General features: G+C 39.0%; 1 non-coding gene across 1 annotated transcript; it reads left to right on the top strand.

Moving 5' to 3' along the window:
• Positions 1 to 2,370: 2,370 nt before the first annotated feature.
• Positions 2,371 to 2,476, top strand: LOC112446076 (U6 spliceosomal RNA). The gene has a single exon (XR_003034154.1). It is a non-coding gene; the product is annotated as a U6 spliceosomal RNA (small nuclear RNA).
• Positions 2,477 to 26,387: the final 23,911 nt, after the last annotated feature.

Genomic DNA, 26,387 nt, shown 5'->3' with positions numbered 1-26,387 from the left:
GTAATAAAGAAAATCTGAGATTCTATGCAGCAGTTTTATACACTCAACCAGTACTCAACTCTAAACTGTCCTTCAGCCCTTTATTTAATACCATGTGTCAGACACTTGACCAGGCACTTGTAGTATAGCCATGAAATACGTATATATATGAGAGTCTCTGCCTCTTCCAAGAAGCTCACATTTTCATGGGGGTGGGGAATAAAATAAATAAGCAAACAAAGGCTTGTATAATGTCAGATGGTGATAAGAATTATGAGGAGAAAATAAAGTAGATTAGGGATCAAAGACTAACAAGTGTGGTCATTTAGAAAGAAGGATGAGTTAAGTCCTTTCTGTGGAGATGGTGTCATAAGAGAGATCAGAACTAAGTGAGTGGATGAGTTTTGTGAGCATCTGGGAAAGGAATCTTCTAGGCAGAGAAAAAGAGCAAGCGCAAAGGCCCTGAGACAGGAGCATTGCTGACTTGGTAAAGGAGCAGCAAAAAGGCCAGCACAGCACAATGAAAGGTGATAGGAAATGAAGTCAGAGATGTAGCTCTTTGTAAACCATGGAGATGATTCTAGACTTTTCCCCTAAATCATGCTGCTACTGCTAAGTCACTTCAGTTGTGTCCGACTCTGTGCGACCCCATAGATGGCAGCCCACCAGGCTCCCCCATCCCTGGGATTCTCCAGGCAAGAACACCGGAGTGGGTTGCCATTTCCTTCTCCAGGGCATGAAAGTAAAAAGTGAAAGTGAAGTTGCTCAGTCGTGTCTGACTCTTAGCAACCCCATGGACTGCAGCCCACCAGGCTCCTCTGTCCATGGGATTTTCCAGGCAAGAGTACTGGAGTGGGGTGCCATTGCCTAAATCATGCTGAGATGTCATTAATAATTTTATTTGGAAGGTAACCCAGACTCGTGGGAGATGGCTAGGATGGACAGGAGACAAACCAGGGATCAGTTACTCAGTTGTTGAGTCATCTATGGAGAAATGATGCTGACAGTGTTGAAGTAGAGATGTGAGAACTGGTTGAATTTGGAATATATCATCTTCATCATTAGAAATTATGACAAAATAGTTATGGTATCTGTGTTTCTGAAGATGAATTTTCTACTTTTAGCTCTGACTTTTAAAGTTACTCTTTTTGTCAAAAAGGTAGAAAACTTATCAGCCTCACTACTTAGTGTAGCAGATACCACAGCATATAACCTATATAAAGAGCTTATATAAAGGAGCACATTTCAATAGGGAGACAGAAAAACCTTTTTTGAGGTTTCAGTTCAGTTCAGTTCAGTCGCTCAGTCGTGTCCGACTCTTTGCAACCCCATGAATTGCAGCACGCCAGGCCTCCCTGTCCATCACCAACTCCCGGAGTTCACCCAGACTCACGTTCATCGAGTCAGTGATGCCATCCAGCCATCTCATCCTCTGTCGTCCCCTTCTCCTCCTGCCCCCAATCCCTCCCAGCATCAGAGTCTTTTCCAATGAGTCAACTCTTCGCATGAGGTGGCCAAAGTACTGGAGTTTCAGCTTCAGCATCATTCCCTCCAAAGAAATCCCAGGGCTGATCTTCAGAATGGACTGGTTGGATCTCCTTGCAGTCCAAGGGACTCTCAAGAGTCTTCTCCAACACCACAGGTTTTGAGATTTAACAAGTAGCAAAGCTGGGTTTCCCAGGTGGCTCAGTGGTAAAGAATTGGATCCCTGGGTAAAGAAGATCCCCTGCAGAAGGAAATGGCAACCCACTGCAGTATTCTGCCTGGGAAATCCTACGGACAGAGGAGTCTGGCAGGCTACAGTCCATGGGGTCGCAAAAGAGTCAGACATGTCTTAGCAACTAAACAACTACAACAAGTAGCAAAGCTAGCTATCGTCTACAGAGCAAAGTGAGAAGTTTTTTCACTAATAAAGACTTCACAAGTCTGTTAGTCAATGATCTTAGCTGCAACCAAGAGAAATCCATTCTGATTCATTTAAGCAGAAAAAGTATTTATTGAAAGTATACTGGACTTTCCACAGAATTTTAGTAAGTGTGGAAAAACAGACTTGTGCAGAAGCATAGGAAGTCAGGCAGTAGCAAGAAGCCCAGCCTGAATCCTGTCACAGAGCTGGTCTAGTAAAGACACTGGTTGCTAGGTGCTACAGTGCACACTGCAGCTGCCACCGCCTGGAGGACCAGCCCTGGACACTGGATGCTGCCACTGGAACTACCGCCATAGCTGCTCTTGGAAACATACTACTACTGCTGCCACCATCACAATCTCCGTATCTGCTTCTATTGCAGTCTTTGCATCTGCTGCTATCAATAGCTGCTGTCTGAATGGCTACAGTATTTGATTGGTTGATCTTCAGTCAACTATGGGGCTTCCCAAGTGGCACAGTGGAGAATCTTCCTTCGACAGCACATATACTAAAATTGGAACCATACAGAGAAGATTAGCATGGCCCCTGTGCAAGGATGACAGGAAAATTCTGAAGCAGTTCCCCCGGGGTGGGTGGGAGCCGGGTGAAGCGGGGGAGGGAGTGGAGCTTCCTGCATAGCTCAGGTGGCAAAGAATCCACTGCAATGCAGGAGACCCTGATTTGATTCCTGGGTTGGGAAGATCCCCTGGAGAAGGGAAAGGCTACTCATTCCAGTGTTCTGGCCTGGAGAATTCCACAGACTATACCTATGAGGTTGCAAAGAGTCAGACACGATTGAATGACTTTCACTTTCACTTGCCAATGCAGGAGATGCAAGAGACATGGGTTCAATCCCAGATTCAGGAAGATACCGTGGGAGTAGGAAAGGGCAAACTGCTCCAATATTCTTGCCTGAAAAATTCCATGGACAGAGGAGCCTGGTGGATTAGAGTCCATGGGGTTGCAAAGGGCTAGATATGATTGAGTGACTGGGGACACATACACACAGGTAAACTATACATACTCTGCTTCAAGAATCTGGAATAATGTTCATCTAGTCAGTTAGCTTTCTGAAAGATGGGAATCAGGCTCCATCTTCCATAAAGACCAAAAATTGTACACATAGCCTAAGGATTCACACACATAGGAAGCAGGAAATTCACACAGCTCAGGAAAGGAGACCAGATACTAGGAAGACAAAAATATGGAAACAAAATCTATTGCAAGAAATGGCAAATACAAAAGCCAAGACCAAAAATTGTCTCCAATAAGTAGTGTCTTATTCCAGAACATTTTATTCCAGTGCAAACCTACTAGAAAAATGGTGACAGGGGCTACACACACACAGATAAAGAGAACCTAAAAGAAAAGAAATTCAGAATGAAAATAATTCCTTTAACTGAGGATTTTCATTAATTCCTTAAGGAGAAATCAGACATTTGTATATGAATCCCTTCATCTTTTACGATCCAGTCCACGGCTGGCTTGTGCACAGTACATCAACCTTCACGTCACCTGCTGAGCCAGTGCAGACACTGGTAATCAAGAATCTTGTTTTTTCAGACTTTTGGACACAGTGGGAGAAGGAGAGGATGGGATGATTGTAAAAAATATCATTAAAACATACACATTACCATATGTAAAATATTGGGAGCTTTATGTATGACACAGGGAACCACAAAGTCGGTGCTCTGTGACAACCTGGAAGGATAGTGTGGGGAGGGATGTGGGAGAGGGGTTCAGGAGGGAAGGGCCATATGCATGCCCATGGCCTATTCATGTTGATGTATGGCAGAGGCCATCACAATACTGTAACTATGCTTCAATTAAAATTCATTGATTAATTATTTTAAAAAAGAATCAGTTCTTCCATGTTGAACCCAAACTTGACTTTAGATTTCTTCTTACCACAGTGTTACCAATTGCTAACAAGTTGGTTGAAATTCATTTTCCTATGTCAAGGTACCTATTAAGGAAAATGCCTATTTTTCCCCAAGAAAGTAAATTTGATGTCATAGATATACACGTGGTGGGGGGACCTCAGAGAGTTACTACCATTGAGATTCTTACTGCTTTCAGCAGTGTGCAGAAGGAGCTATGTAGCACTCTTTAGACAATTTTATTTAACAAGACTTCTTTCTTTCCTTGTTGAAGAGATTCTGCTATTTTATACATTAGCAAATGATTCATCGTATTATATTTTTTAAAATCATAGTACTTTCTCAAATACAAGATCAGGAAGTCTTTTTGTTTTGGCTGTTCTGGGTCTTCATTGCAGCCCACGGACTCACTAGACATGGAAATGTGAACTTAGCTGCCCTGAGACATGTCCGATCTTAGTTGCCAGACGAGGAATCAGAGCTGTATACTCTGAGTTGAAAGGCAGATTCTTAGCAACTGGACCATGAGGAAAGTCCCGGGAAGTCTTACATTTCTTAATGTCTGTCTGTAGGGAATAGTGCCATCCTCTATACAGTGTCCTGCATTTATCTATATGATAAAGATATAGACTAAGCAAATATGTATATAGGTACTAATATCCTTTTAAAAGTTCACATTTTGCTATTTATGGCACCCCACTCCAGTGCTCTTGCCTGGAAAATCCCATGGACGGAGGAGCTTGGTAGGCTGCAGTCCATGGGGTCGCTAAGAGTCAGACACACTGAGCGACTTCACTTTCACTTTTCACTTTGATGCATTGGAGAAGGAAATGGCAACCCACTCCAGTGTTCTTGCCTGGAGAATCCCAGGGACGGGAGAGCCTGGTGGGCTGCCGTCTATGGGGTCACACAGAGTCGGACACGACTGAAGCGACTTAGCAACAGCAGCAGCTTTCCTTTTACTCCATCTGTTTTGATAATTACTCATTGTAAGAGATGGGCATTAGGAGAAAAATCTTTTCCCACATGTAAAATTTTACAAGCTGCTACCACCTCAAGATAACATGGAATGAATCTCTTTGAGTAAGAGCTCCAAAAGCCAAATGCAGTGACAGGTTGATAGAGTGCAACGTTTGTATTACCCACAAAAGGCAAAGTCTGAACGTGTTGATACAGTGTCAGAGTAGATTTAATGATTGCTATGAAAAGTTGCAGAGGAATTCAAAGGGGAAGCTTTTTATAACAGATCACTAGAACGTTCATGCTACCAATATGAAGGCAAGTTTCTTTGTTAACCAAGCACAGTTTTCCTAGGTCGTTTATTCACTTGAACACGATAATCTTAAAACATAAATTGAGTAATAGAAATGTCAGCATTTTTTCAAACTCATTGATTGAGAACATGAGAACTCGTTCTTCTCTTTTTTAATAGTGTATACACCATGGTCACAGGATGGCTGCCACACCTTCATTCATGCCATCTGCACTAAGGGAAAGAGTAATGGGAAATCATGATGGGAAAAAACGTGCACACAAGATTAGTCTGGTCAATATTTTATTAGGTGAGAAAAGTTTTCTATACCTCCCACTGGTACCATATTTCCACGTTAATAACCATAATTATGTTACATGGCTATTCATAGCTTCAAGGACAGGTAGGCTAGGAAATTGAGGTTTTAGGTGAAACACTGCTACCCAAAAATAAATTAAAGGAGAACTTTAAAAGAAAGCTTACAGTGAACACAAACAAGATACAGAACAATTACAACATCCCAGAGAATTCCCTTCTGCCGATCCGTTAGAGTCAGACCCTCCCCTCTCGCTAACTTCTGGTGCCCACCTTTTTTAGAGGGCCATGTCCATGGAATTATACTTTTTGGGATCTACTTAGATTGATTCATTCACTTAACACAATATCTTTGCGCTCTACCCATGTTGTTTTATATATTAATAGCTTTTATGACTGAGTACTATTCCATTGTATGAATTAAGGACAGTTTATCAATTAAAGAGATGAAGCAAAACTACCCCCATGTTGAGGGCCCTGTTCACTGTGTTGAGCTGAGTGTTATGTACTTCCTACAATAATTTTTAAATGAGAAATGATAAGGAAATGAATCATGTTTTGTTTCTTCATTCATCAATATTCATAAAATTAAGTAAATTATTTAAATTTGTCTGATCATAAAAGCAAAGAAAGCTTTTGCCTATAACAGCTAATATATAAATGGATAATCTTATCAATAAATGGCATAATAATAAAATATATTTTGCCTTTATCCAATCAATTAACTATTTGGATCAGTTTTTAATGAAAAATAATGTACTTTATAGATGAATGAACAAAAAAGCAAGGAACACAGATTTCAGTGGGGAACATTGTAAAAATTTAGACCTATAGACAATCATCATCCTGAAACAATATTGATATGTGATTAATGACAAAACTCCTCTTTTCATTGCACCTAATGGCATTCAAGATTGTATATAGGTGTTTTAGTGTAAACTGGCCTAGATTGCGGAGAAGGCAATGGCACCCCACTCCAGTACTCTTGCCTGAAAAATCCCATGGATGGAGGAGCCTGGTAGGCTGCAGTCCATGGGGTCTCTAAGAGTCGGACACGACTGAGCAACTTCACTTTGACTTTTCACTTTCATGCATTGGAGAAGGAAATGGCAACCCACTCCAGTGTTCTTGCCTGGAGAATCCCAGGGACGGGAGAGCCTGGTGGGCTGCCGTCTATGGGGTCACACAGAGTCGGACACGACTGAAGCGACAGCAGCAGCAGCAGCAGGCCTAGATTGGTTTTCTTTACTTGAAAATTTTAAAATGCTAAAATATTCATATTTAAAAGGCTTTTTTTGCTTCTTAAAATCATTATCAGCTTTATTAGATAAAATTGATAAAATTTGACTGCACATATACAATATTTTGGACTTCCCTGGTGGCTCAAGAAAAGCACATAGGATAATGGAAGATATAAACATATAATTCATAATGCATAGTATATATAACTCATGGGCTTCTCCAGTGGCTCAGCAACAAAGAAGTTACCTGCAATGCAAGAGATGTGGCCTGTAATTCAGGAGACATGAGCTTGATCCCTGGATCAGGAAGATCCCCTGGAGAAGAAAATGGCAACCCACTCCACTATTGCTGCAGCTGCTGCTGCTAAGTCACTTCAGTCGTGTCCAACTCTGTGTGACCCCATGGACTGCAGCCTACCAGGCTCCTCCGTCCATGGGATTTGCCAGGCAAGAGTACTGGAGTGAGTTGCCATTGCCTTCTCCGCATTCCAGTATTCTTGCCTGGAAAATCCCATGGACGGAGGAGGCTGGCAGGCTACAGTCTGTGGGGTTGCAAAAGAGTTGGTATACGACTTGGAAACTAAACAACAAATACAGTATATTACATACATACAAAATACCACACATATTTTAAATACATAAGATGGTAAGTAAAGATGATATATACACCCATGAAACCATTATCAGTATCAAGATAATGAACAAATCCATCAACTTAATTTTTCTCATGCCCTTTATGTAAAGCTTCTTCCCCTTGCCACCTCCGTCTCCCATGCTTCAGCAAGGACTGATCTGCTATATATTATTTCACTATATATTATTTTTTGTGTTCTAGAAATATATAAATAAATAAGCCAAAATAGGATACAGTCCTGTTAGGGCCTGTGACTTCTTCTGCTTGGCACAACTGAGATTCATCTGTGCTGCTAGGCTTATAGTTTATGCCTTCTTGCTGCTGAGGAGTTTTTTGTTATATAAATATGCAATGACTTGCTTATCATTCACTTCTTTCTCTCTCTCTCTTTTCATTTCTATTAGGTATAACTGACAACAAATCCTTCATCACATCTGACTTTGTTTCCAAATCTTTAAATATCCTCATATCACTTACTCATATCAATTTGTGAGTCTTAGTTAAAGCACTTTGGTTTTAAGTAATAAATGATACAAATTTGCACCAAAAGGAAAATTAATTATTAAGACATAGACTTTAAAAGTAACCCATAGGCAGAAGACTGAAGCTTGCTTTCACAAAGAAATGGAATCAGAAATTGGAAAACTACCAAAAAGCAAGGCAGCTTTACTCTCATTCTTCTTCTTTCCTAGAATATCAAATTTCTCTGATTTGCTTCGGAAATACCTGGCATGATTTCCTTAATTCCTAAATATACCTAACCTCAGTTCAGGCAATATTCAGAGACTAATTTGTATTTCTTAACACCAATTCCAAATCTCCATTGTCATGAACTGACAGAATCACCTTGAATCAGATATCCTGGTATAATTAACTGGTCAAAAGAAAAAATTACAGAAAGGAGGTATGGCTTCTTAGGTTTGCTTCTACAGGTTCTGCTTGTTCAAATGACTCAAATATGAGGTTATTGCTTATATTAAGTTGCACAATCCTTGAGTGCAGGAACACTCAGTTTGGAATACTCAAATCAGATGAGGACATAGAAACAGCACAATAACCCCTTGTTGAATAAATAAATGTTAACAACTAGCAGTATTGAGAACCAATATGTACAAGGTGTAGTACTAAATACATTATGTAAAATGATTTAGTTATTCCTAGCAACAATCCTGTGAACAATGCACTCGAAGTATTTCCATCTTACAGAAGCAGAAACTGAGTCTCAGAGAAAAAGTAACTCCCAAAGCTTTTACTTTTACTAAGAGATGAATTTGAATCCAAGGATCTGACTCCAAAATATGGTTATCCACTAAACAAAACATTCTCCACCAAGTAATTCCAGGTTTCACAGGAATCACGAGCATCTCAACTTAGTGGGCATTTTATCACACTGCCTCTTCAGTATCATTTTTATCAGTATTAGTAGTCTTGGTTAAAGTACAGGTTTTTTGTGGGGTTTTTTGTTTTTTGCTTAAAAATGAGCCAAATGAGAAAAAAGAAACATTCATGAGAATATATACCTACAGTTACTTATATAGGGCTTGACATACTGTCTTTCTCTGATGAAATAAATTTTATAAGGTATACCATGATGTTTATTTAAATTATATGCAGAGTACATCATGAGAAACGCTCAGCTGGAGGAAGCACAAGCTGGAATCAAGATTGCCGGGAGAAATATAAAAACCTCAGATATGCAGATGACACCATCCTTATGGCAGAAAGTGAAGAGGAGCTAAAAAGCCTCTTGATGAAAGTGAAAGTGGAGAGTGAAAAAGTTGGCTTAAAGCTCAACATTCAGAAAACGAAGATTATGGCATCCAGTCCCATCACTTCATGGGAAATAGATGGGGAAACAGTGGAAACAGTGTCAGACTTTATTTTTCTGGGCTCCAAAATCACTACAGATGGTGACTGCAGCCATGAAATTAAAAGACCTTACTCCTTGGAAGGAAAGTTATGACCAACCTAGATAGCATATTGAAAAGCAGAGACATTACTTTGCCAACAAAGGTCCATCTAGTCAAGGCTATGGTTTTTCCAGTGGTTATGTATGGATGTGAGAGTTGGACTGTGAAGAAAGCTGAGTGCCAAATAATTGATGCTTTTGAACTGTGGTGTTGGAGAAGACTCTTGAGAGTCCCTTGGACTGCAAGGAGATCCAACCAGTCCATCCTAAAGGAGATAAGTCCTGGGTGTTCATTGGAAGGACTGATGCTGAAGCTGAAACTCCAGTACTTTGGGCACCTCATGCAAAGAGTTTACTCATTGGAAAAGACCCTGATGCTGGGAGGGATTGGGGGCAGGAGTAGAAGGGGACGGCAGAGGATGAGATGGCTGGATGGCATCACCGACTCGACGGACATGAGTTTGTATAAACTCCAGGAGCTGGTGATGGACAGGGAGGCCTGGCGTGCTGTGATTCATGGGGTCGCAAAGAGTTGGACATGACTGAGTGAGTGAACTGAACTGAACTGAACTGATGATGCTTTTTATGGCATGAAGAAAAGCTTTTGTTTGGAAGGTGCTTTTTTATAGTTGTTTTAAATTGACCAATTCTTATAGAGATGTAACAGATCAAATCCTCTCAACATTTCTTATTATTCCTGTAGAAAGCTGGCAATGTAAACCATCAAACCATCTTGCAATGAATGAAAGAATCACAGCAGGGTGTTAGTGAGTCTAGGAGTTGTGATTGAAGGCCTGTGTCTGAAGTTGTCTCAGCATAAGACTCCACAGGATTGAAAAGCATTAAGCCTTATGGGAAAGATGCTTTGTGGAGTCTGAATGCTACCTGAAGGGAATGAATGTAAATTACCAGGTTACCAAAGCAATCTAAATTGTGTGATGAGAAGCATATTGTATACAGAATCAACACTGCTCTTCGAGCAGTTCCTTTAGAAGAACTTCTTAAAAATGTGCTTCTCAAAAGATAAAAGGAAACAGGAGAGGGAGATGAGAAGAATCAGCAGGAGTCACAAAATTTTTCAAGAGCCTACTGAGTTTAAATGTGTCAGATGGGATATGAATTAGATAAATATCTTATTATTCTATAGTAAATTAGAATACAGAGGATGAGGTATTTGGATGACATCACTGACTCGATGGACATGAGTTTGAGTAAGCTCCGGGAGTTGATGATAGACAGGGAAGCCTGGTGTGCTACAGTCCATGGGGTTGCAAAGAGTCAGACATGACTGACTGATTGAACTGAACTGAACTGAAATTAGAATACAAAACATTATATACTTTCTTGAGGCAGCATGTACTCTTATAACCTAGTAAGTTGTGTAAACATAAGATAAATTCAAATACATAGAGGTAGTCTATTGGTAATGTTGCTCTATTTCCTAATTTATTTCATTTGCTTAGACATTCTTCTGTCCTGACAATATGAAAGGATTAAAGATATATACAATTTCTTTGCTGGACTTATAGGGACAATAAGACAAGACTGGGATTTAACATAAATCATGAAATGAAATATTGACCTAAAGAAGCTGTAAATAGTTATTTGCCATTATGAAATATACTTTTTCTTCCAAACAATTGTAATTTTTGGCTTGGCATGGAAAAGTCTTATATCTACCTGTACCTCTAGAACTTAGTGTAGTACCAGGCATTCGTAGGTGTTCTGGTCATGTTCATAGTTGCTGTTGGGTAACTGTGGAGTACTGATGATCCAGAATCTGCAGTCTCCATGACATTCAGGTACAGTTGTTTTCTCATTCCACAGAAATAAATTATGTGGGGCTAATGCTCAAATTAACTTCAGTGTGCGTGCCTGCATGCTAAGTTGCTTCAATCATGTCCGACTCTTTGCAGCCTCGTGGACTGCAGCCTGCCAAGCTCCGCTATCCATATTCTCCAGGCAAGAATACTGGAGTGGGTTGCCATGCCCGCCACCAGGAGATCTTCCTGACCCAGGGATCAAAGCCACATCTCCTCTGCCTCCCGCATTGCAGGCAGATTCTATACCACTGAGGCAATGGGGAAACACAAGTTGGGTGTAAGACTTGTTAAATAAAAAAAGTATTCATGATACGTGAAGAGGATAAGGAGAACTCAAGGGGTTGTATCATCATGGGTATAGGAATCATTGCAATGTGGTCTTGTAGTGGGAGAAAGAGATTGAGTTCAATTTCTAGTACAGCAAGGACAATCAGGAATTGATAGCCAAGGAGCAAGATGGAGGTCAGTGGATGAAGAATTACTAAGAAGAAACATGAGGAGTATGGGGTGGTTCTGGCTAATTTCACCCAACAAGACTTTTGAAAGCAAGCCAGAGTGATCAGACACCACCACCTGAGATAGTAAAGGATAAGAAACCTAATTGTATATCAAAAGTGATCAGATATGGAGAATGGGGGATATTGGTTAAACTGACTTGCAGGAAACTTGCTAAAATTGAACAGTACAGAGAAGAACACCAAGTCAAAAGTCAAGCCTAGTTGAAAAAGAGTTCACGATAGCCTGAGAAAAGTTTGGTCAAGAAAAAATTTTGTCAGATTCAATAAATGAATATTTATCAACTTTACCCATGTTGAAACAAAAGAAGATGGATTTTATCATTTAAAAAACTTATAAAACATATATTTCTCAGGGGATTATCCTACACCATGAATCTATGTTATAATATTCAGATTACTACTACATGATAAATTTTAAATTCTAAAAAAGAAAAAGAGCACATGGGCATTTCATTCAAAGTTTTTTGCTATAAAAATGAAAGAATAAAAAGAGCTCAAAACAGATAGTGAGTAAAATTTTAAAACTTTAAGCAGGAAGCACTCAAGGGTTATACTGAAAATATTTCTCACCACACAAGTTATTTAAAGCTTATCTCCTAGGCCTGAATTTTTTGAGTTATCTTTAACTTCTCTCTTCCCTTTTCATATTTAATCATCGAATAGTGTTGCTTCTCTTTGAAATAGCATCTTAGGTTATCACTTCCTCTTCATACTCAATGCCACTTAATAGTTCAGAATTTTATTTCCACAAAAGCCTGGTTAATAAAATATCTTCCATTGTGGTTTCCAAGAATTCACTTAAAGAAAAAAAAAAAACTATTTGGAATTCCACTATCAGTTTAATTTTTTAAAAATTACTTACCCATAAAGTTTCTTTCATTAAAAAATCTCTATATTTCTATTGTTGTATTTCTATATCTATTATATCTAAAGATATCCATAGATATCTATTATATCTAAATTCTTTCTATATCTAAAGATTTCTATACTTTCAGACTGGAAATGAAGATCCATTAAAGCTGAAGTTGTATTATCTATCTAATTTTAATATCCACTCCTCTCCAACTGGAACTTTTAATAAACTACTTGGACTGTGGTTTGTTAAGCTGGAGTGTTCTTTCTTTCTCTCTTTCCAAAATAAATGCTGTGTACCTTTAAGGAAGACCTTTTCATAAAAGCTTCACATCCCACATTCACTCAATAATCTTTTTTTCCAGTATCTACATTTATATCATCATATTATAAACAACCTGCTCACTAAAGAATTCTAAGTGTAAGAAATACAGTGACTTCTCTATGTTTACTTCTGGAGGGCGACAGAGGATGAGATGGTTGCATGGCATCATCAACCCAAAGGACATGAGTATGAGTAAACTCCAGGAAATACTGAAGGACAGGGAAGCCTGGCATGCTGCAATCCAGGGAACTGCAAAGAGTCAGACATGACTGAGCAACTGAACAACCATGTTTTGGGCATCTCAAAATTTATCATTGTGTTGGGTTGGGTAGAATTTGAGCAATACTTGTACCCTAACAAAATTATCAATAAACTTGACCTCTATATGCAAAATTTCCCATCAACTTTTATGTCTTATTCTGATATAAAATTGATATTTTAATATCACTAAATATTGAAAAATAAGAAAGGGAGTGGTCAAGGAAAAAAAAAAACCAGAAATAAAAGGAATTAAGAGAAAGTGGAGGCAGTGCAGAAAGCAGATGACAACTGCAATTAAATGATTCTTTGAAAAGAAAAAATGTAGGAAAAAATGAGACAAAAAAGGATGAATGAGTTCAGTTCTTATAAATTAAAAATTTTATAGCATTTTTTTTACCAATTCTGTGAGAATGTTTAAAGATAAAATTTTAAATATCTTTCAGAAAATAAAGGAGTGAAGAAAAAGCCACAGAAATTATATATATATATATATATATATATATATATATATATATATATTATGTATATAGTGTGAATTGAACTGCATGGTTCTACTTATAGGCAAATATTTTTCAGTAATAAGTATTATAATAATACATGGTCCTGCTTGGCTGAATCCTCTCTCTTTTTCTATGTATATGCATATGTCCGTGCATGCTCAGTCGATTCAGTTGTATCCAACTCTTTGTCACCCTATAGACCGGCTCTCCAGGCTCCTTTGTCCATAGGATTATCCGGCAAGAATATGGAGTGGATTGCCATGCCTTCCTCCAGGGGATCTTCCAGACCCAGGGATCAAACCCAAGTCTTCCACATCTCTTGCATTACAGGTGGATTCTATCACTGAGTTACCAGGAAAACCTCTCTCTATATATAAACACATATAATTTATATATTTTAATTTCTACAAGACTCAATATGAGAATAATTTCTCTTCTTTTATCTATGTGTATATGATGTTTCTTCTATCTCATATATGTATGTTATGCAAGTCCAATATCCAAATCATAGAAGCTCCAGATAGAGAAAATAGAAAAATGATGAGGAGAAAATCAATAAATATAAATAATTAGAAAAAAATATACAAACTGAAGGATATTTGTCTTCAAAGTGGAAGAGCCCAAATTCCAAGAACAGTAAATAAAAAGCATATAAGCTAAGATACATGATTATATAATTGTGCAAAACCAGTAATAACAAGTTCCTTAAGGCTTCTTGAGTCTCAGAATGTCATCTGAATTAAAGAGAAAGTTGCAAACTACAAGAGAATGAAGTAATGCTGTATAAGTTGTGAATGGAATCATTTTAAACACAGAATTCCATATCCAACCAATCTTTTAATCAGATGCCCATGCATGCCAGAATTTAATATGTATTTCCTATCTATCTTGAGGTATGCAGAACAATAGATCCTCCAAAGATGTCCATGCCCTAATCCCTGGAACCTATGACTATGTTAGATTATGTAGCAAAGGGAAATTTAGGATGCAGAGGAAGTAAAGTTTACTAATCATTTAACCTTAAGATAGAGAGATTATCCAGAGAGTCCCAGTGTAATCACAAAGGTCCTTAAAAAAAGAAGAGGGAGGCAGAAGAGGAGGTCAGAGTGTTGCAGTGTGAGAAGGGCACAACCTATCATCACTGGCTTTAAAATGGGGAGGTCACAAGCCAAGGAATGCATGTATCTGCTAGAAACTGGAACAAAGATTCACCCTCAGACCTGCAGACAGGACTGCAGTCCTCCCTTTACCTGGTTTTAGCCCAATGTTGTCTAAATTTGACTTTGAAATACAGACAGCAAAATAATACATTTTTGTTGTTTTACGCCACTGCATTTGTAGTGACTTGTTACAGAAACAGTAAAAACTAACCTTTTCTTGAGGCCTACTGGAAGATTTTCTCCACTAAAATAAGAGAATAAAACAAGTACAGGAGATCTGAGTGAGAAACAGCAAACAAGCAGTACAACACAGGAGAGGGAAAGAAAGATGACCTCAAGACAACTGCTGTGAACCAGGCCTGGAGAGCAAACAGACCAGTTTCAAACAAGAGAGTGAAAGACATCTAGAGGGATTAAGAGGGAAACGTAAAGTAATAGACTATCCGATATGTTACCTTTGATCATGTAAAAAGTTCTAGAAAGACATTTGTAACAGAACTGTGTGCCAAGAGTTAATCAGAAATATAAAGGGAACTAAGCTAAGAGTCCGTACATGGCTGAGCGACTTCACTTTCACTTTTCACTTTCATGCACTGGAGAATGCAATAGCACCCTACTCCAGTACTCTCGCCTGGAAAATCCCATGGACGGAGGAGCCTGGTAGGCTGCAGTCCATGGGGTCGATAAGAGTCCAGCACGACTGAGCGACTTCACTTTCACTTTTCACTTTCATATATTGGAGAAGGAAATGGCAACCCACTCCAGTGTTCTTGCCTGGAGAATCCCAGGGATGGGGGAGCCTGGTGGGCTGCCGTCTATGGGGTCGCACAGAGTCGGACACAACTGAAGCGACTTAGCAGCAGCAGCAAGCAATAATAAACTAAGATAATAAAGCCATTATTAACTCCAAGGAAAACCAAGTTATAAGAGAAAGGAAATGAACCAATAGTCCATTACTTGAACAGAATTTGAAAAGCCATAATCATAACAAAAATGTTGGGTACAGACTTTACCAGAAACTCTAATACATCCAAAATAGATACTGCGTACTTTTAAGGAGAACTTTTTTCACAGAAGCTTCCACAGGAGAATGGAAGGCTTTCCAAGTGGCGCAATGGTAAAGAATCCTCTTGCCAATGCAGGAGATACAAGAAATGTGGGTTGATCCCTGGGTCAGGACGATCCCCTGGAGTAGGAAATGGTAACCGACTTCAGTATTCTTGCCTGGAAAATTCCATGGACAGAGAAGCCTGGAAGGCTACAATCCATGGGGTTACAAAAAGTCAGACAGGACTGAGCACACTCGTGCGCGCACGTGCACACACACACACGAGAATGGAATGGAAATAAAGGAGTAAGGAATGTAAAAGATGTTGTCTTCATTCCCTTAAAGGCTAGTCAATAGATGTTTAAAATTTATGATTCAAGACAGTAGTATACACATGTTATTTGGAGAAACAAAAAGTTACTTTGTAGGAAGAAGAGACAGAAACAGTAGACTGTAATTTTTTAAATAACTTTTTATGCTTTTTAACCTTGTAAATTATGTGAGTATATTTATAGATAAAAATAAAATGAATTTTAAAAAGAAAATTTATGGTAAGTCATATGCTAAAATATGAATAGGATTACCTATGAGTGGCAACATTATAAAGAAAATTGAGGCTGCCTGCCATCAGCTGACCCCATCCTCACTTCCTGCTTTCTTTTTCCCTATAGCACTGATCCACAATTGATACTGTAAATATTCTACTCATTTATGCGTTACTTGTTTTCTCGGCTTATTGGAATGCAACACCCATGAGGGAAGAGATATTATCTATTTTCATCACCTCGGTATCCCCAGAGTCAAAAACAATGCTTGCTTCTTAGAAGGCATCCAGTAAACAGAAACAAATAAATGAGAATTTTAAAAATTTTGCTATAATATCCATTTTTAAAACATTATTTCTTACTTGAAAAACAAAAAGAAAATTAAAGCAACTTCTATTTTAAAGAAAAATTAAAAATGCTATTTGGGAAGAAAATAGGGGAATGAAGTGGATATTCAAGCAGGTAGAGGTGGTTTGGTCTTGCTTCTTTGAGAAATGTCACCCAGGTGGTGATAGTGGTAAAGAATTCTCCTGCCAATGCAGGAGATGAAAGAGGCACAAGTTCTATCCCTGAGTCAGGAAGATCCCCAGGAGTCAGGAATGGCAACCCACTCCAGCATTCTTGCTTGGAAAATGCCATGGATAGAGGAGCCTAGTTACAGCCCTCGGGGCCACAAAGAGTTGGATGCAACTGAGCACACACACCAGATAGCAAAAACAAAGAACCTGGAGCGTGAAAACTGCTCTCAGGTCTGTGAAAGCAAAGGAGTAGAGCTACCCAAAGGAGGCCCAAGGAAGCCAGATCAGAGTATCTTTCTATATTCTGACTGTCCGGTTAAGTATTGGGTGATGCAGTTGATAAAATGGTGGAGAAGGAGGACCATGCCTGGTTTTTTCCTCCTTAGCATAGTTTAGTTCAGTTCAGTTCCGTCGCTCAGTCGTGTCCGACTCTTTGCGACCCCATGAATCGCAGCACGCCAGGCCTCCCTGTCCATCACCAGCTCCTGGAGTTCACTCAGACTCACGTCCATCGAGTCAGTGATGCCATCCAGCCATCTCATCCTCTGTCGTCCCCTTCTCCTCCTGCCCCCAATCCCTCCCAGCATCAGAGTCTTTTCCAATGAGTCAACTCTTCGCATGAGGTGGCCAAAGTCTGTAGACTAATGCTCTTCAAAACGTTTTTTAATCTAATCTCTAGTTCACTCAACTGAGGCACAAGTTAACATCACTTACAATAAATTGATAGACTAGCAGTTTCTTTCATGTATTACCATCAGTTAAAATACCATTTAAAGTTTGTTTAAAACATCTAGTCACCATTCGTGCGTTACCCCTTGAACCTCAACTGTTTTCTGTCTCTGCTTAACTGTTTTCCTGGATTGACTCCACATATAATTTAGCAACTGTCCCCAACTCATCCTTTTAAAACTTTTTTTTTCAACTGTTAGAATCCTTTTAAACATCCATTGCTCTCCAAACACCAGACTGTTTTGGTTTCAGGAACCACGTGATTTGGCATTAGAGGTTGTTAATTATCCTGCTGTGCTCCAGTTCTCCTGCTCCAACTAAACTGGAGAACTTAAAATAGTGAAACACTTCGATCTGTGCCTCCCATGGCCAGCCTTATTTAGCTACTCAGGAACTTCTACTTGTTTAACTCATAGTCTGACTGAGTTAAATTCTTCCTATTGCCTTTCATGCTATTTCTTTTCCAGGTAATGGAAGAAAAATTGGTAGAAGTAGCATGTTGTATATCTTTTACCCAGCTATAAAGAAAGCATTTTCTCTTGTCCATTATTCATCAGTCTATTTATCTTTATGTAAATATTGCTTTCACAAAGGCTAACATTCTCTGTTACAAATATTAGACATAGTTAATTTTAGCTTGCTTTGTATTTTTACTGGATTTTTAAAAAATTTAGTTTCGTAAAGGAGCTTTATGTCTTATAGTTCTAGAGTTTTAAAGTATTTTTAAATAATTGGAAAGTTTGAAAAATTGAAAACCATTTTGAGGTTTATCTCATCACTTTCTTTCTGCTAATATCTTAATACCATTGCCTTTAAAGACATCTGATCCTGTGAATCACTTTTAGAAGGATAATAGAGAACTGTATTGCAGTGGTGAAAATGGGAGATTGACTCCAAGAAAGCAAATGTTATGTCTGAGCACTAAGCTATAATATTATTAAAGCCATCATTGCAAGAAGCAATTATCAATTACTGTTTCTGGCTTAATTACAGTATTACTTTTACTCATTATAACAAGGACAATATACCTATAATAAAGATGAGGTCACTGTAAAATGTTTTTGTGGTATCTCTAATATTGTGCATATACTTAATAAAAATATATAAAAAATAAACATTTTCACTCTGGCTGGACAAACAGGTTTTGATTGGTGTGCCTTTTCCATTGTCACTGATGCATTATGAATATTTTGTTTATGCGCACATGATCTGAAAAGCAAATGTGAGTAATGGTTCATCCAGATGCACATTAAATATCTCATGAACTCTATCATGGGGGTACACAATTGGCTTGTGCAATACAAAAATTTTGAAGATATACCCTAATTTCCCATAAGCTCAACTTTCCTATAAACCTTGATAAAACAGTGAGTCTAAAAGAAGAGCATAGGATGGAAAAGAAGGAGAGAAAGCAAAATGAGATGGAGGGAACCAAAACAGGTGAGTGGTGATGATGCAGAAAAAAGATAGAAGATCCTGAATTGCATGACATTAGTGTCAGCACTTGCTGGCTAATTTAGGGTCAGCTAGAAAATGGAGAAGGCGAAGGCACCCCACTCCAGTACTCTTGCCTGGAAAATCCCATGGATGGAGGAGCCTGGTGGGCTGCAGTCCATGGGGTCTCGAAGAGTCGGACACAACTGAGCAACTTCATTTTGACTTTTCACTTTCATGCATTGGAGAAGGAAATGGCAACCCACTCCAGTGTTCTTGCCTGGAGAATCCCAGGGACGGGGGAGCCTGGTGGGCTGCCGTCTCTGGATTCGCAGAGTCGGACACAACTGAAACGACTTAACAGCAACAGCAACAGAAAATGGCAACCCACTCCAGTATTGTTGCCTCAAAAATTCCATGGACAGCTGAGCCTGGTGGGTTACCGTCCACGTGCTTGCAAAAGTCGGACATAACTGAGCACAGCACAGTTACAGTTATAACTATATTAATCAACCAAGTAAAGTCAACACATGGAGTTCCAGAACAAAGCTGAGAGGTCCTAGGATAAGAATAACTTGTGGAGGTAGGAGTAGATATTAGAAAGTAGAGGCAGAGAAAAGAAAATGCATTTATGAGATAATGAAACTATAGCTCTAGAAAGGCATTTGCACATGACATACATGTGACACATGCTCATAATCATCATGACCATGAAACATTTTGGAGGAAAATACATACATGACATTACAGATTTCCATAGTTAAAGCTTCAATGTAAACAGAAGATATATGGAGTAACTTTTAAGGGGTAGCATATTTCTTTTGCTTAATATATATTCTAAAGTCAAATTTCCAGAATTTTCTTACCTCTACAAAGATGAAACAGGGAAATATTGTGTAGCTCCTAAACTCTTGGCTTTGATGATTTGGAAACATGTTTTCCTGTTCAGATAGGGGAAAAAGGAGACATGATTTTCAAATCAGTTTATTCATGGCTGTATGCTCTGTGGTCTTCTCTGGAGGCTGAGATGGCAAAAAATCTGCCTGCAATGTGGGAGACCTGGGTTTTATCTCTGGGTTGGGAAGATCCCCTGGAGAAGGAGATGGCAACCACTCCAGTATTCTTGCCTGGCAAATCCCATGGACGGAGGAGCCTGGTAGGCTGCAGTCCATGGTGTCACTAGGAGTCAGACACGACTGAGCAACTTCACTTTCACTCTTCACTTTCATGCACTGGAGAAAGAAATGGCAACCCACTCCAGTGTTCTTGCCTGGAGAATCCCAGGGACAGGGGAGCCTGGTGGGCTGCCATCTCTGGGGTCGCACAGAGTTGGACACGACTGAAGCAACTTAGCAGCAGCAGTAGCAGCAGAAGCAGCAGCCAGTTATTCTTGCCTGGAGAATTCCATGGACAGAGGAGCCTGGCAGGCTATAGTCCATGGGGTCACAAAGAGCTGGACAAAACTGTGTAAGTAATATATATATATATATATATATATATATATATATATATATATATACACATACACACACACACTGGACGTGTCATAAATTCTCATTACAAAGCTAACCTTGTCTTTACCTGAAACTGACATTTTGCATCCTGAGTCACTATTTGGAATGTCAGAAACATCATATTTTCTCACTTGTATTGCACTTAGCATCCACAGGGATCCTTCTTTTTCAAAGTTACCTCTGGCTTGAGAGAGCATCATTGCCACTTTCACCTTGTTGCAGGGATAACCAGATATTCAACGTTTGATTATATTTGTCTCAGAGACAGACATTATGACTATGGAAATAGTGCACTGAAGTTCACTGGGCACCATGGCCACACCTCCTCTTGTCACCTCTGTGCCTGAAAAATAACCCCTCCCCCACCCAATCCTACCATAATATTAAACATTCCTTTAGATGTGGGGCTTTCCAGGTGGCACTAATAGTAAAGACCCTGCCTGCCAATTCAGGAGACGTACTCTTGTCAATAACTTGATAGGGTACCCCTGACCCAAAGAATATGATGAAGGAGATAGAGGTCCTGAACTTTGACCTGTGGCAGGAGCTCAAATTACAAGGACATTCCTTACTGTCCTTCCCACTTGGTTTGGAAAATTTACAGAATAAAATATTCTCAATGCAAAAACCACTTGGTTAGGTAAATGAGTCAAAACTGTGAAAATGTGTATGCAGAATTACTAGCTAATATATTTTATGATCTTTATGCAAAGAAATAAGTAAATTGTTTTAGTCACTTCAGATAGTCAAGGAAGGAAAATCTCACTGTCAAAACCATAGAGTCTAAATTAAATTTTTATTTATAATTACAAGCAAATAGTGACATGCAAAAATATGTGTGTGTGTAATCAACTCATTAAAGAGACAAAATATCTACATTTTGGTGTTCATCTGTAGATGAAGCTGAAGTGGTGAAAAAGTGTGATTTTTATCCCCTGTGTTGTGGTATCATGACCAGGCCCCAAATGTGATGTGTTCCATATTCTAAGTTCAGTTGGTTTTAGCTGTTGGTGTCTGCCTTCTTACTGAAGGAGCCAAACCAGCTAAACCACTTCCACTCTCTTCCCATAATTCAGTCATTTTCAGTGGCATGCCTCACTTCAGGAGATATTTGGAAATTGTATATGGGAATTTGTTGTTGTTGTTCAGTCACTGAGTTGTGACTCCTTGGACTGCTGCACACCAGGCTTTTTTGTCCTTCACCATCTCCTGAAGCTTGTTCAAACTCAGGTCCATTGAATCAGTTATGCCATCCAATCATCTCATCCTCTGTCATTCCCTTCTCCTACTGCCTTCAATCTTACCCAGCATCCAGGTCTTTTCTCATGATTTGGCTCTTTTCATCAGGTGACCGAAGTATTGGAGCTTCAGTTTTAGCATCAGTCCTTCCAATGAATATTCAGGGTTGATTTCCTTTAGGATTGACTGGTTTGATCTCCTTGTAGTCCAAGGGACTCTCAAGAGTCTTCTCTAACACCACAGTTCAAAAGCATCAATTCCTTAGCACTCAGCTTTCTTTATGGACCAACACACACATCCATACATGACTACTGGAAAAACTGTAGCTTTGACTATATGGACCCTGTCAGCAAAATAATGTCTCAGCTTTTTAACATGCTGTCTAGGTTGGTCATTGCTTTTCTTCCAAGGAGCAAGCATCTTTTACTTTTATGGCTGCAGACACCATCTGCAGTGATTCTGGAGCCCAAGAAAATAAAGTCTCTTACTGTTTCTATTGTTTCCCCATCTATTTGCCATGAAGTGATGGGACAGGATGCCACGATCTTGGTTTTTTGAATACTGAGTTTTAAGCCAGCTTGTTCACTCTCCTCTTTCACCTTCATCAAGAGGCTCTTGAGTTCCTCTTCACTTTCTGCCATTAAGGGTGGTTTCATCTACATATCTGAGGTTATTGATACTTCTCGCAGCAAACTTGATTCAAGCTTGCACGTCATCCAGCCTGGCATTTTGCATGATGTACTCTGCATATAAGTTAAATAAGCAGGGTGACGATATGCAGCCTTGATATACTCCTTTCCCAATTTGAAACCAGTCCATTGTTCCATATCTGGTTCTAACTGTCTTGACCCGCATACGGGTTTCACAGTGGGCAGGTAAGGTGGTCTGGTATTTCCATCTCTTGAAGAATTTTCCACAGATGTTGTGATCCACACAGGCAAAGGTTTTGACATAGTTAATAAAACAGAAGTAGATGTTTTTCTGGAATTTTCTTGTTTTTTATGTGACCCAACAGATATTGGCAATTTGATCCCTGCTTCCTCTGCCTTTTCTAAATCCAACATGAACATCTGGAATTTCTCAGTTAGCATACTATTGAAGTCTGGCTTGGATAATTTTTGAGCATTACTTTGCTAGCATGTGAAATGAGTGCAATCGTGTGGTAGTTTGAACATTCTTTGGCATTGTCCTTCTTTCAAATTGGAATGAAAACTGATCTTTTCCAGTCCTGTGGCCACTGATGAGTTTTCCATAATTGCTGGCATAATGAGTACAGCACTTTCACAGCGTCATCTTTTAGGATTTGAAATAGCTCAGCTGGAATTCTATCACCTCCACTAACTTTGTTTGTAGTGATGCTTCCTATGGTCCGCTTGACTTCCCACTCCAAGATGTCTGGCTCTAGGTGAGTGATCACACCATCGTGGTTATCTGGGTCATGAAGATCTTTTTTGTATAGTTTTTCTGTGTGTTCTTGCCACCTCATCTTAATATCTTCTGCTTCTCATAGGTCTTAATATGGGAATTAAGTCATCATAATGAGTTGGACTTTCTTTTGATATTTAAAGACAAGGACCGGGAATGCTACATGTACTGCAGTACCCAGGACAGTTCTATGCATCATGAAAAATTGTTCTTGCATTCTGCCCCACTTTCTAATATCCCACTGGCTTACAGCCACTTTAAATGTATCAGTAGCAGCTTACTTGTGATGGTGAAAAATATAAGTTGTGTGATTATTTAAGTGAAGATTATTATGGATGGGAAAGCTTATATAGAGTAAAGAAATTGTCTCACAATAAAAAAATTTTTTATGGGGAGCATCTTGTTTACCAAAGAATCCTTCCTGCTACACACTTAGTTTAAAAGGTTTTCATTGTATGGTGGAAATCCATGATACACAGTGATCTTACTGATATCTGTTCATAAAATTTATTTTAAAATATTTCATTTTACGTCCATATGTGAAACATCTCTACAGATCAATCGATAGATAAAACATATAATTAATTCTGAAGATAATGGTAAGACATCTGTGTGATGACAATTATACATTCTAATTAATTATTTTTTATGTGCATATGTTTTTCAATTTTACTCTACACCTTCAACACAGTCTTATAAAGAAGTGATAAGACTGGGGACAAGGGTCATTGTAAAGTAGCCTGCATGCCCACTGTCTGACAGGGAAGGGACATTTAATTTTCCCATTTCATTTTCCCGTGGGTGGAGCTGAAATGAGAGAAGGAAGCTGGACTTTGGGCTTCCTTGCTAGCAACACACTCAAGAAAAGCACCTTGTCAGCCTGAGAAATCCAAGCAAGAAGACAGTGCAGACAAGAATATCTTTGAGGAGCAGAGGTTTCCAAGCTTCTTTGCAAAGAATCTTCAAAGAAGTCCTGGGAGAAAAGTCTGTGAATTAATTTCACCACAAAAGACTAAACCAAATTGACAATGATTAGAAACAAATTACTTGAGATCCCCAAAATTCAAAATGAGAAAGAGAGAGAGAGAGAGAAGCGCATGGCTGATGCCAGGGTCTTGCTTCAGCTGTGGGTCATGCGGCCCTTGGATGTCTGCACACTGCAAGCATTATCAGTCAGCAGGGTTACCCCAGGCAGCTGCTCCTGCACTATTCTCCTTCCCCTCTTCAAATATAACATAATGTAATCTTTTACAAAGCTTAATATGTACGGTGACTGAGTGATGAAAAAGGAAATGTGGTCTTTATTAAACTAGAGGGAAAATAATGATTAATACTGCAGTGGTATATTGCCAGCATCATTTTCAACATTTTCCATCTTGGTATAAGTTACCAGAGTTGTCCTTTCAAAATAAAGATGCGATTCTTCACATCTTGGTGCTCCCTCTTGGAGACCAAGAACACAGGTAAAGATGAACTTTGGATAACTTTTAGATGCTAATTTGTCACACATATCATAAAATTAATATATTTTGGTTAATTTTACCTACTTCTGTGCAAGTTGTCAATTATTTGGAATTTAAATAAAATCAGGTGCTGAGTAAAGCTATAATATGGCAGCAACAGGTGAGCTAACCATGAAGGAATGGCCTTATATCATGTACGTTATGCTTTAGAATCAAGATATTTTGATCTTTTAAATGAGTAAAGGCAATTTTTCTGCTTATATGTTCAGTATTGGTAATCTATTTTTCAGAAATGTTTAATGCTTAGTTGACTTATTTAATATATTCTATAATATCTGTACAAAACTAAAGTCAAAAAATTTCCTGCTTGATCTTCAATTACTGTTTGAGAACCAGACTCTTTCTTGAGTGATTTATGGCATGACATAGATGTAGGGTAGCTTAGAACACATTCACAAATTCTTTGATGCTCCTCCTTTCAAGAGGTGGAGCCTAATTTCCCTTCCCTGCACTGAGTGACTTGATTCTACTGAATGGAATAGAGCAGAAATGATGGCCTGTGATTTCAGAGACTTGGTCATAAAAAGCACTGTGTCCTCAAGTTGACTGGTTTGCTCTTAGGTTGCTGAGTCTGGAGCCAGTTACCTCCATGCTATGAGAAGAGGTCTACATGGCAGGAATGATGACCTCCTGCCAAAAGTCAGTGGGAAACTGAGATCCCCTGTAAACAGCCATGTGAGTGAGGCATCTTGGAAAGGACCTTCCATCCTCAGCCAAACCTTCAAAATGCCTACAGCTCCTACCAGGTCCTGGCAGCAGCAGAAAGAGGAAGCTGAGCCAGAACTGCCCAAATAAACCACTCTTCCAAAAGCTCTGACTTAATAACTGTGCATTGTCTTAAGCCGCCAAATTTGGGGGTGTATTTTTTATACAACTTGCCTGGAGAATCCCATGGACAGAGGAGCCTGGTGGGCTATAGTCCATAGAGTTGCAAATAGAGACTACTGAGCAGACACACATTTTATACAACAATAGATAATTACCACAAGTATTAACTGTGATTCACATGCATATTAGCTAACAAGACTCATCATAAATTTTTTTTTTTGAATGGTGTTCTTTGTAAAGACATACAAAGATATTCTGGGGAAGAGAATACCTAACAGTAAACATGAACTCATTTTAACATGTGTGTATGCTCAGTCACTCACTCCTGTCTGACTCTATGCGACCCCGTGGACTGTAGCTGGCCAGGCTCCTCTGTCCACAGGATTTCCCAGGCAAGAATACTGGAGTGGATTGTCATTTCCTCCCTAGGGGATCTTCCCAACCCACATATCCTGCATCTCCTGCATTTGGCAGGTGGATTCTTTACCACTGACACACCTAGGAAGCCCTTTAATTTCTCAGTGGAATAGAATCATAAGAAGCTATGCTTGGAAGTGGTTATTTTGTTTTAGCTTCTGCACATGATCCGCTCACTTATACACTTTTCGATAGACTTATCACCATGTCTGCCCTGAGCTTTCTGCTTTGTTTCCAGGTTGGTATCAGGAAGGAAACAAGTGACTGAAAAATGGCTAGGTTTGGATGGAGTCTGATGAGAGATGGGAGTGGAAGTAAATCTCGAGTGAAAGAATTCAAGGGAGATGCAAATAGGAAGCTGGGTGTTGATTGTGTTATTTCTTGATTCAATCTTATGAAAATTGCCACTTTTGTAGGTCAAAGCTGGTTGAATGTTAGAAATTTCATTTGGCTTAAAATATTCTATTTATTTTGCTTTAAACACATAATATTAAAAATAAATATACAAACATCATGAATAAATAGAGAGAATATATGTATTTTAAAACCAATCCTCACTAGATTTATCAGCTCAGTTTGGTTGCTCAGTCGTGTCTGACTCTTTGTGACCCC

The sequence above is a fragment of the Bos taurus genome, chromosome 3, assembly GCF_002263795.3.
Source record: "Bos taurus isolate L1 Dominette 01449 registration number 42190680 breed Hereford chromosome 3, ARS-UCD2.0, whole genome shotgun sequence".
Lineage (NCBI taxonomy): Eukaryota > Metazoa > Chordata > Mammalia > Artiodactyla > Bovidae > Bos > Bos taurus.
This window is presented reverse-complemented; position numbering and strand designations above follow the sequence as displayed.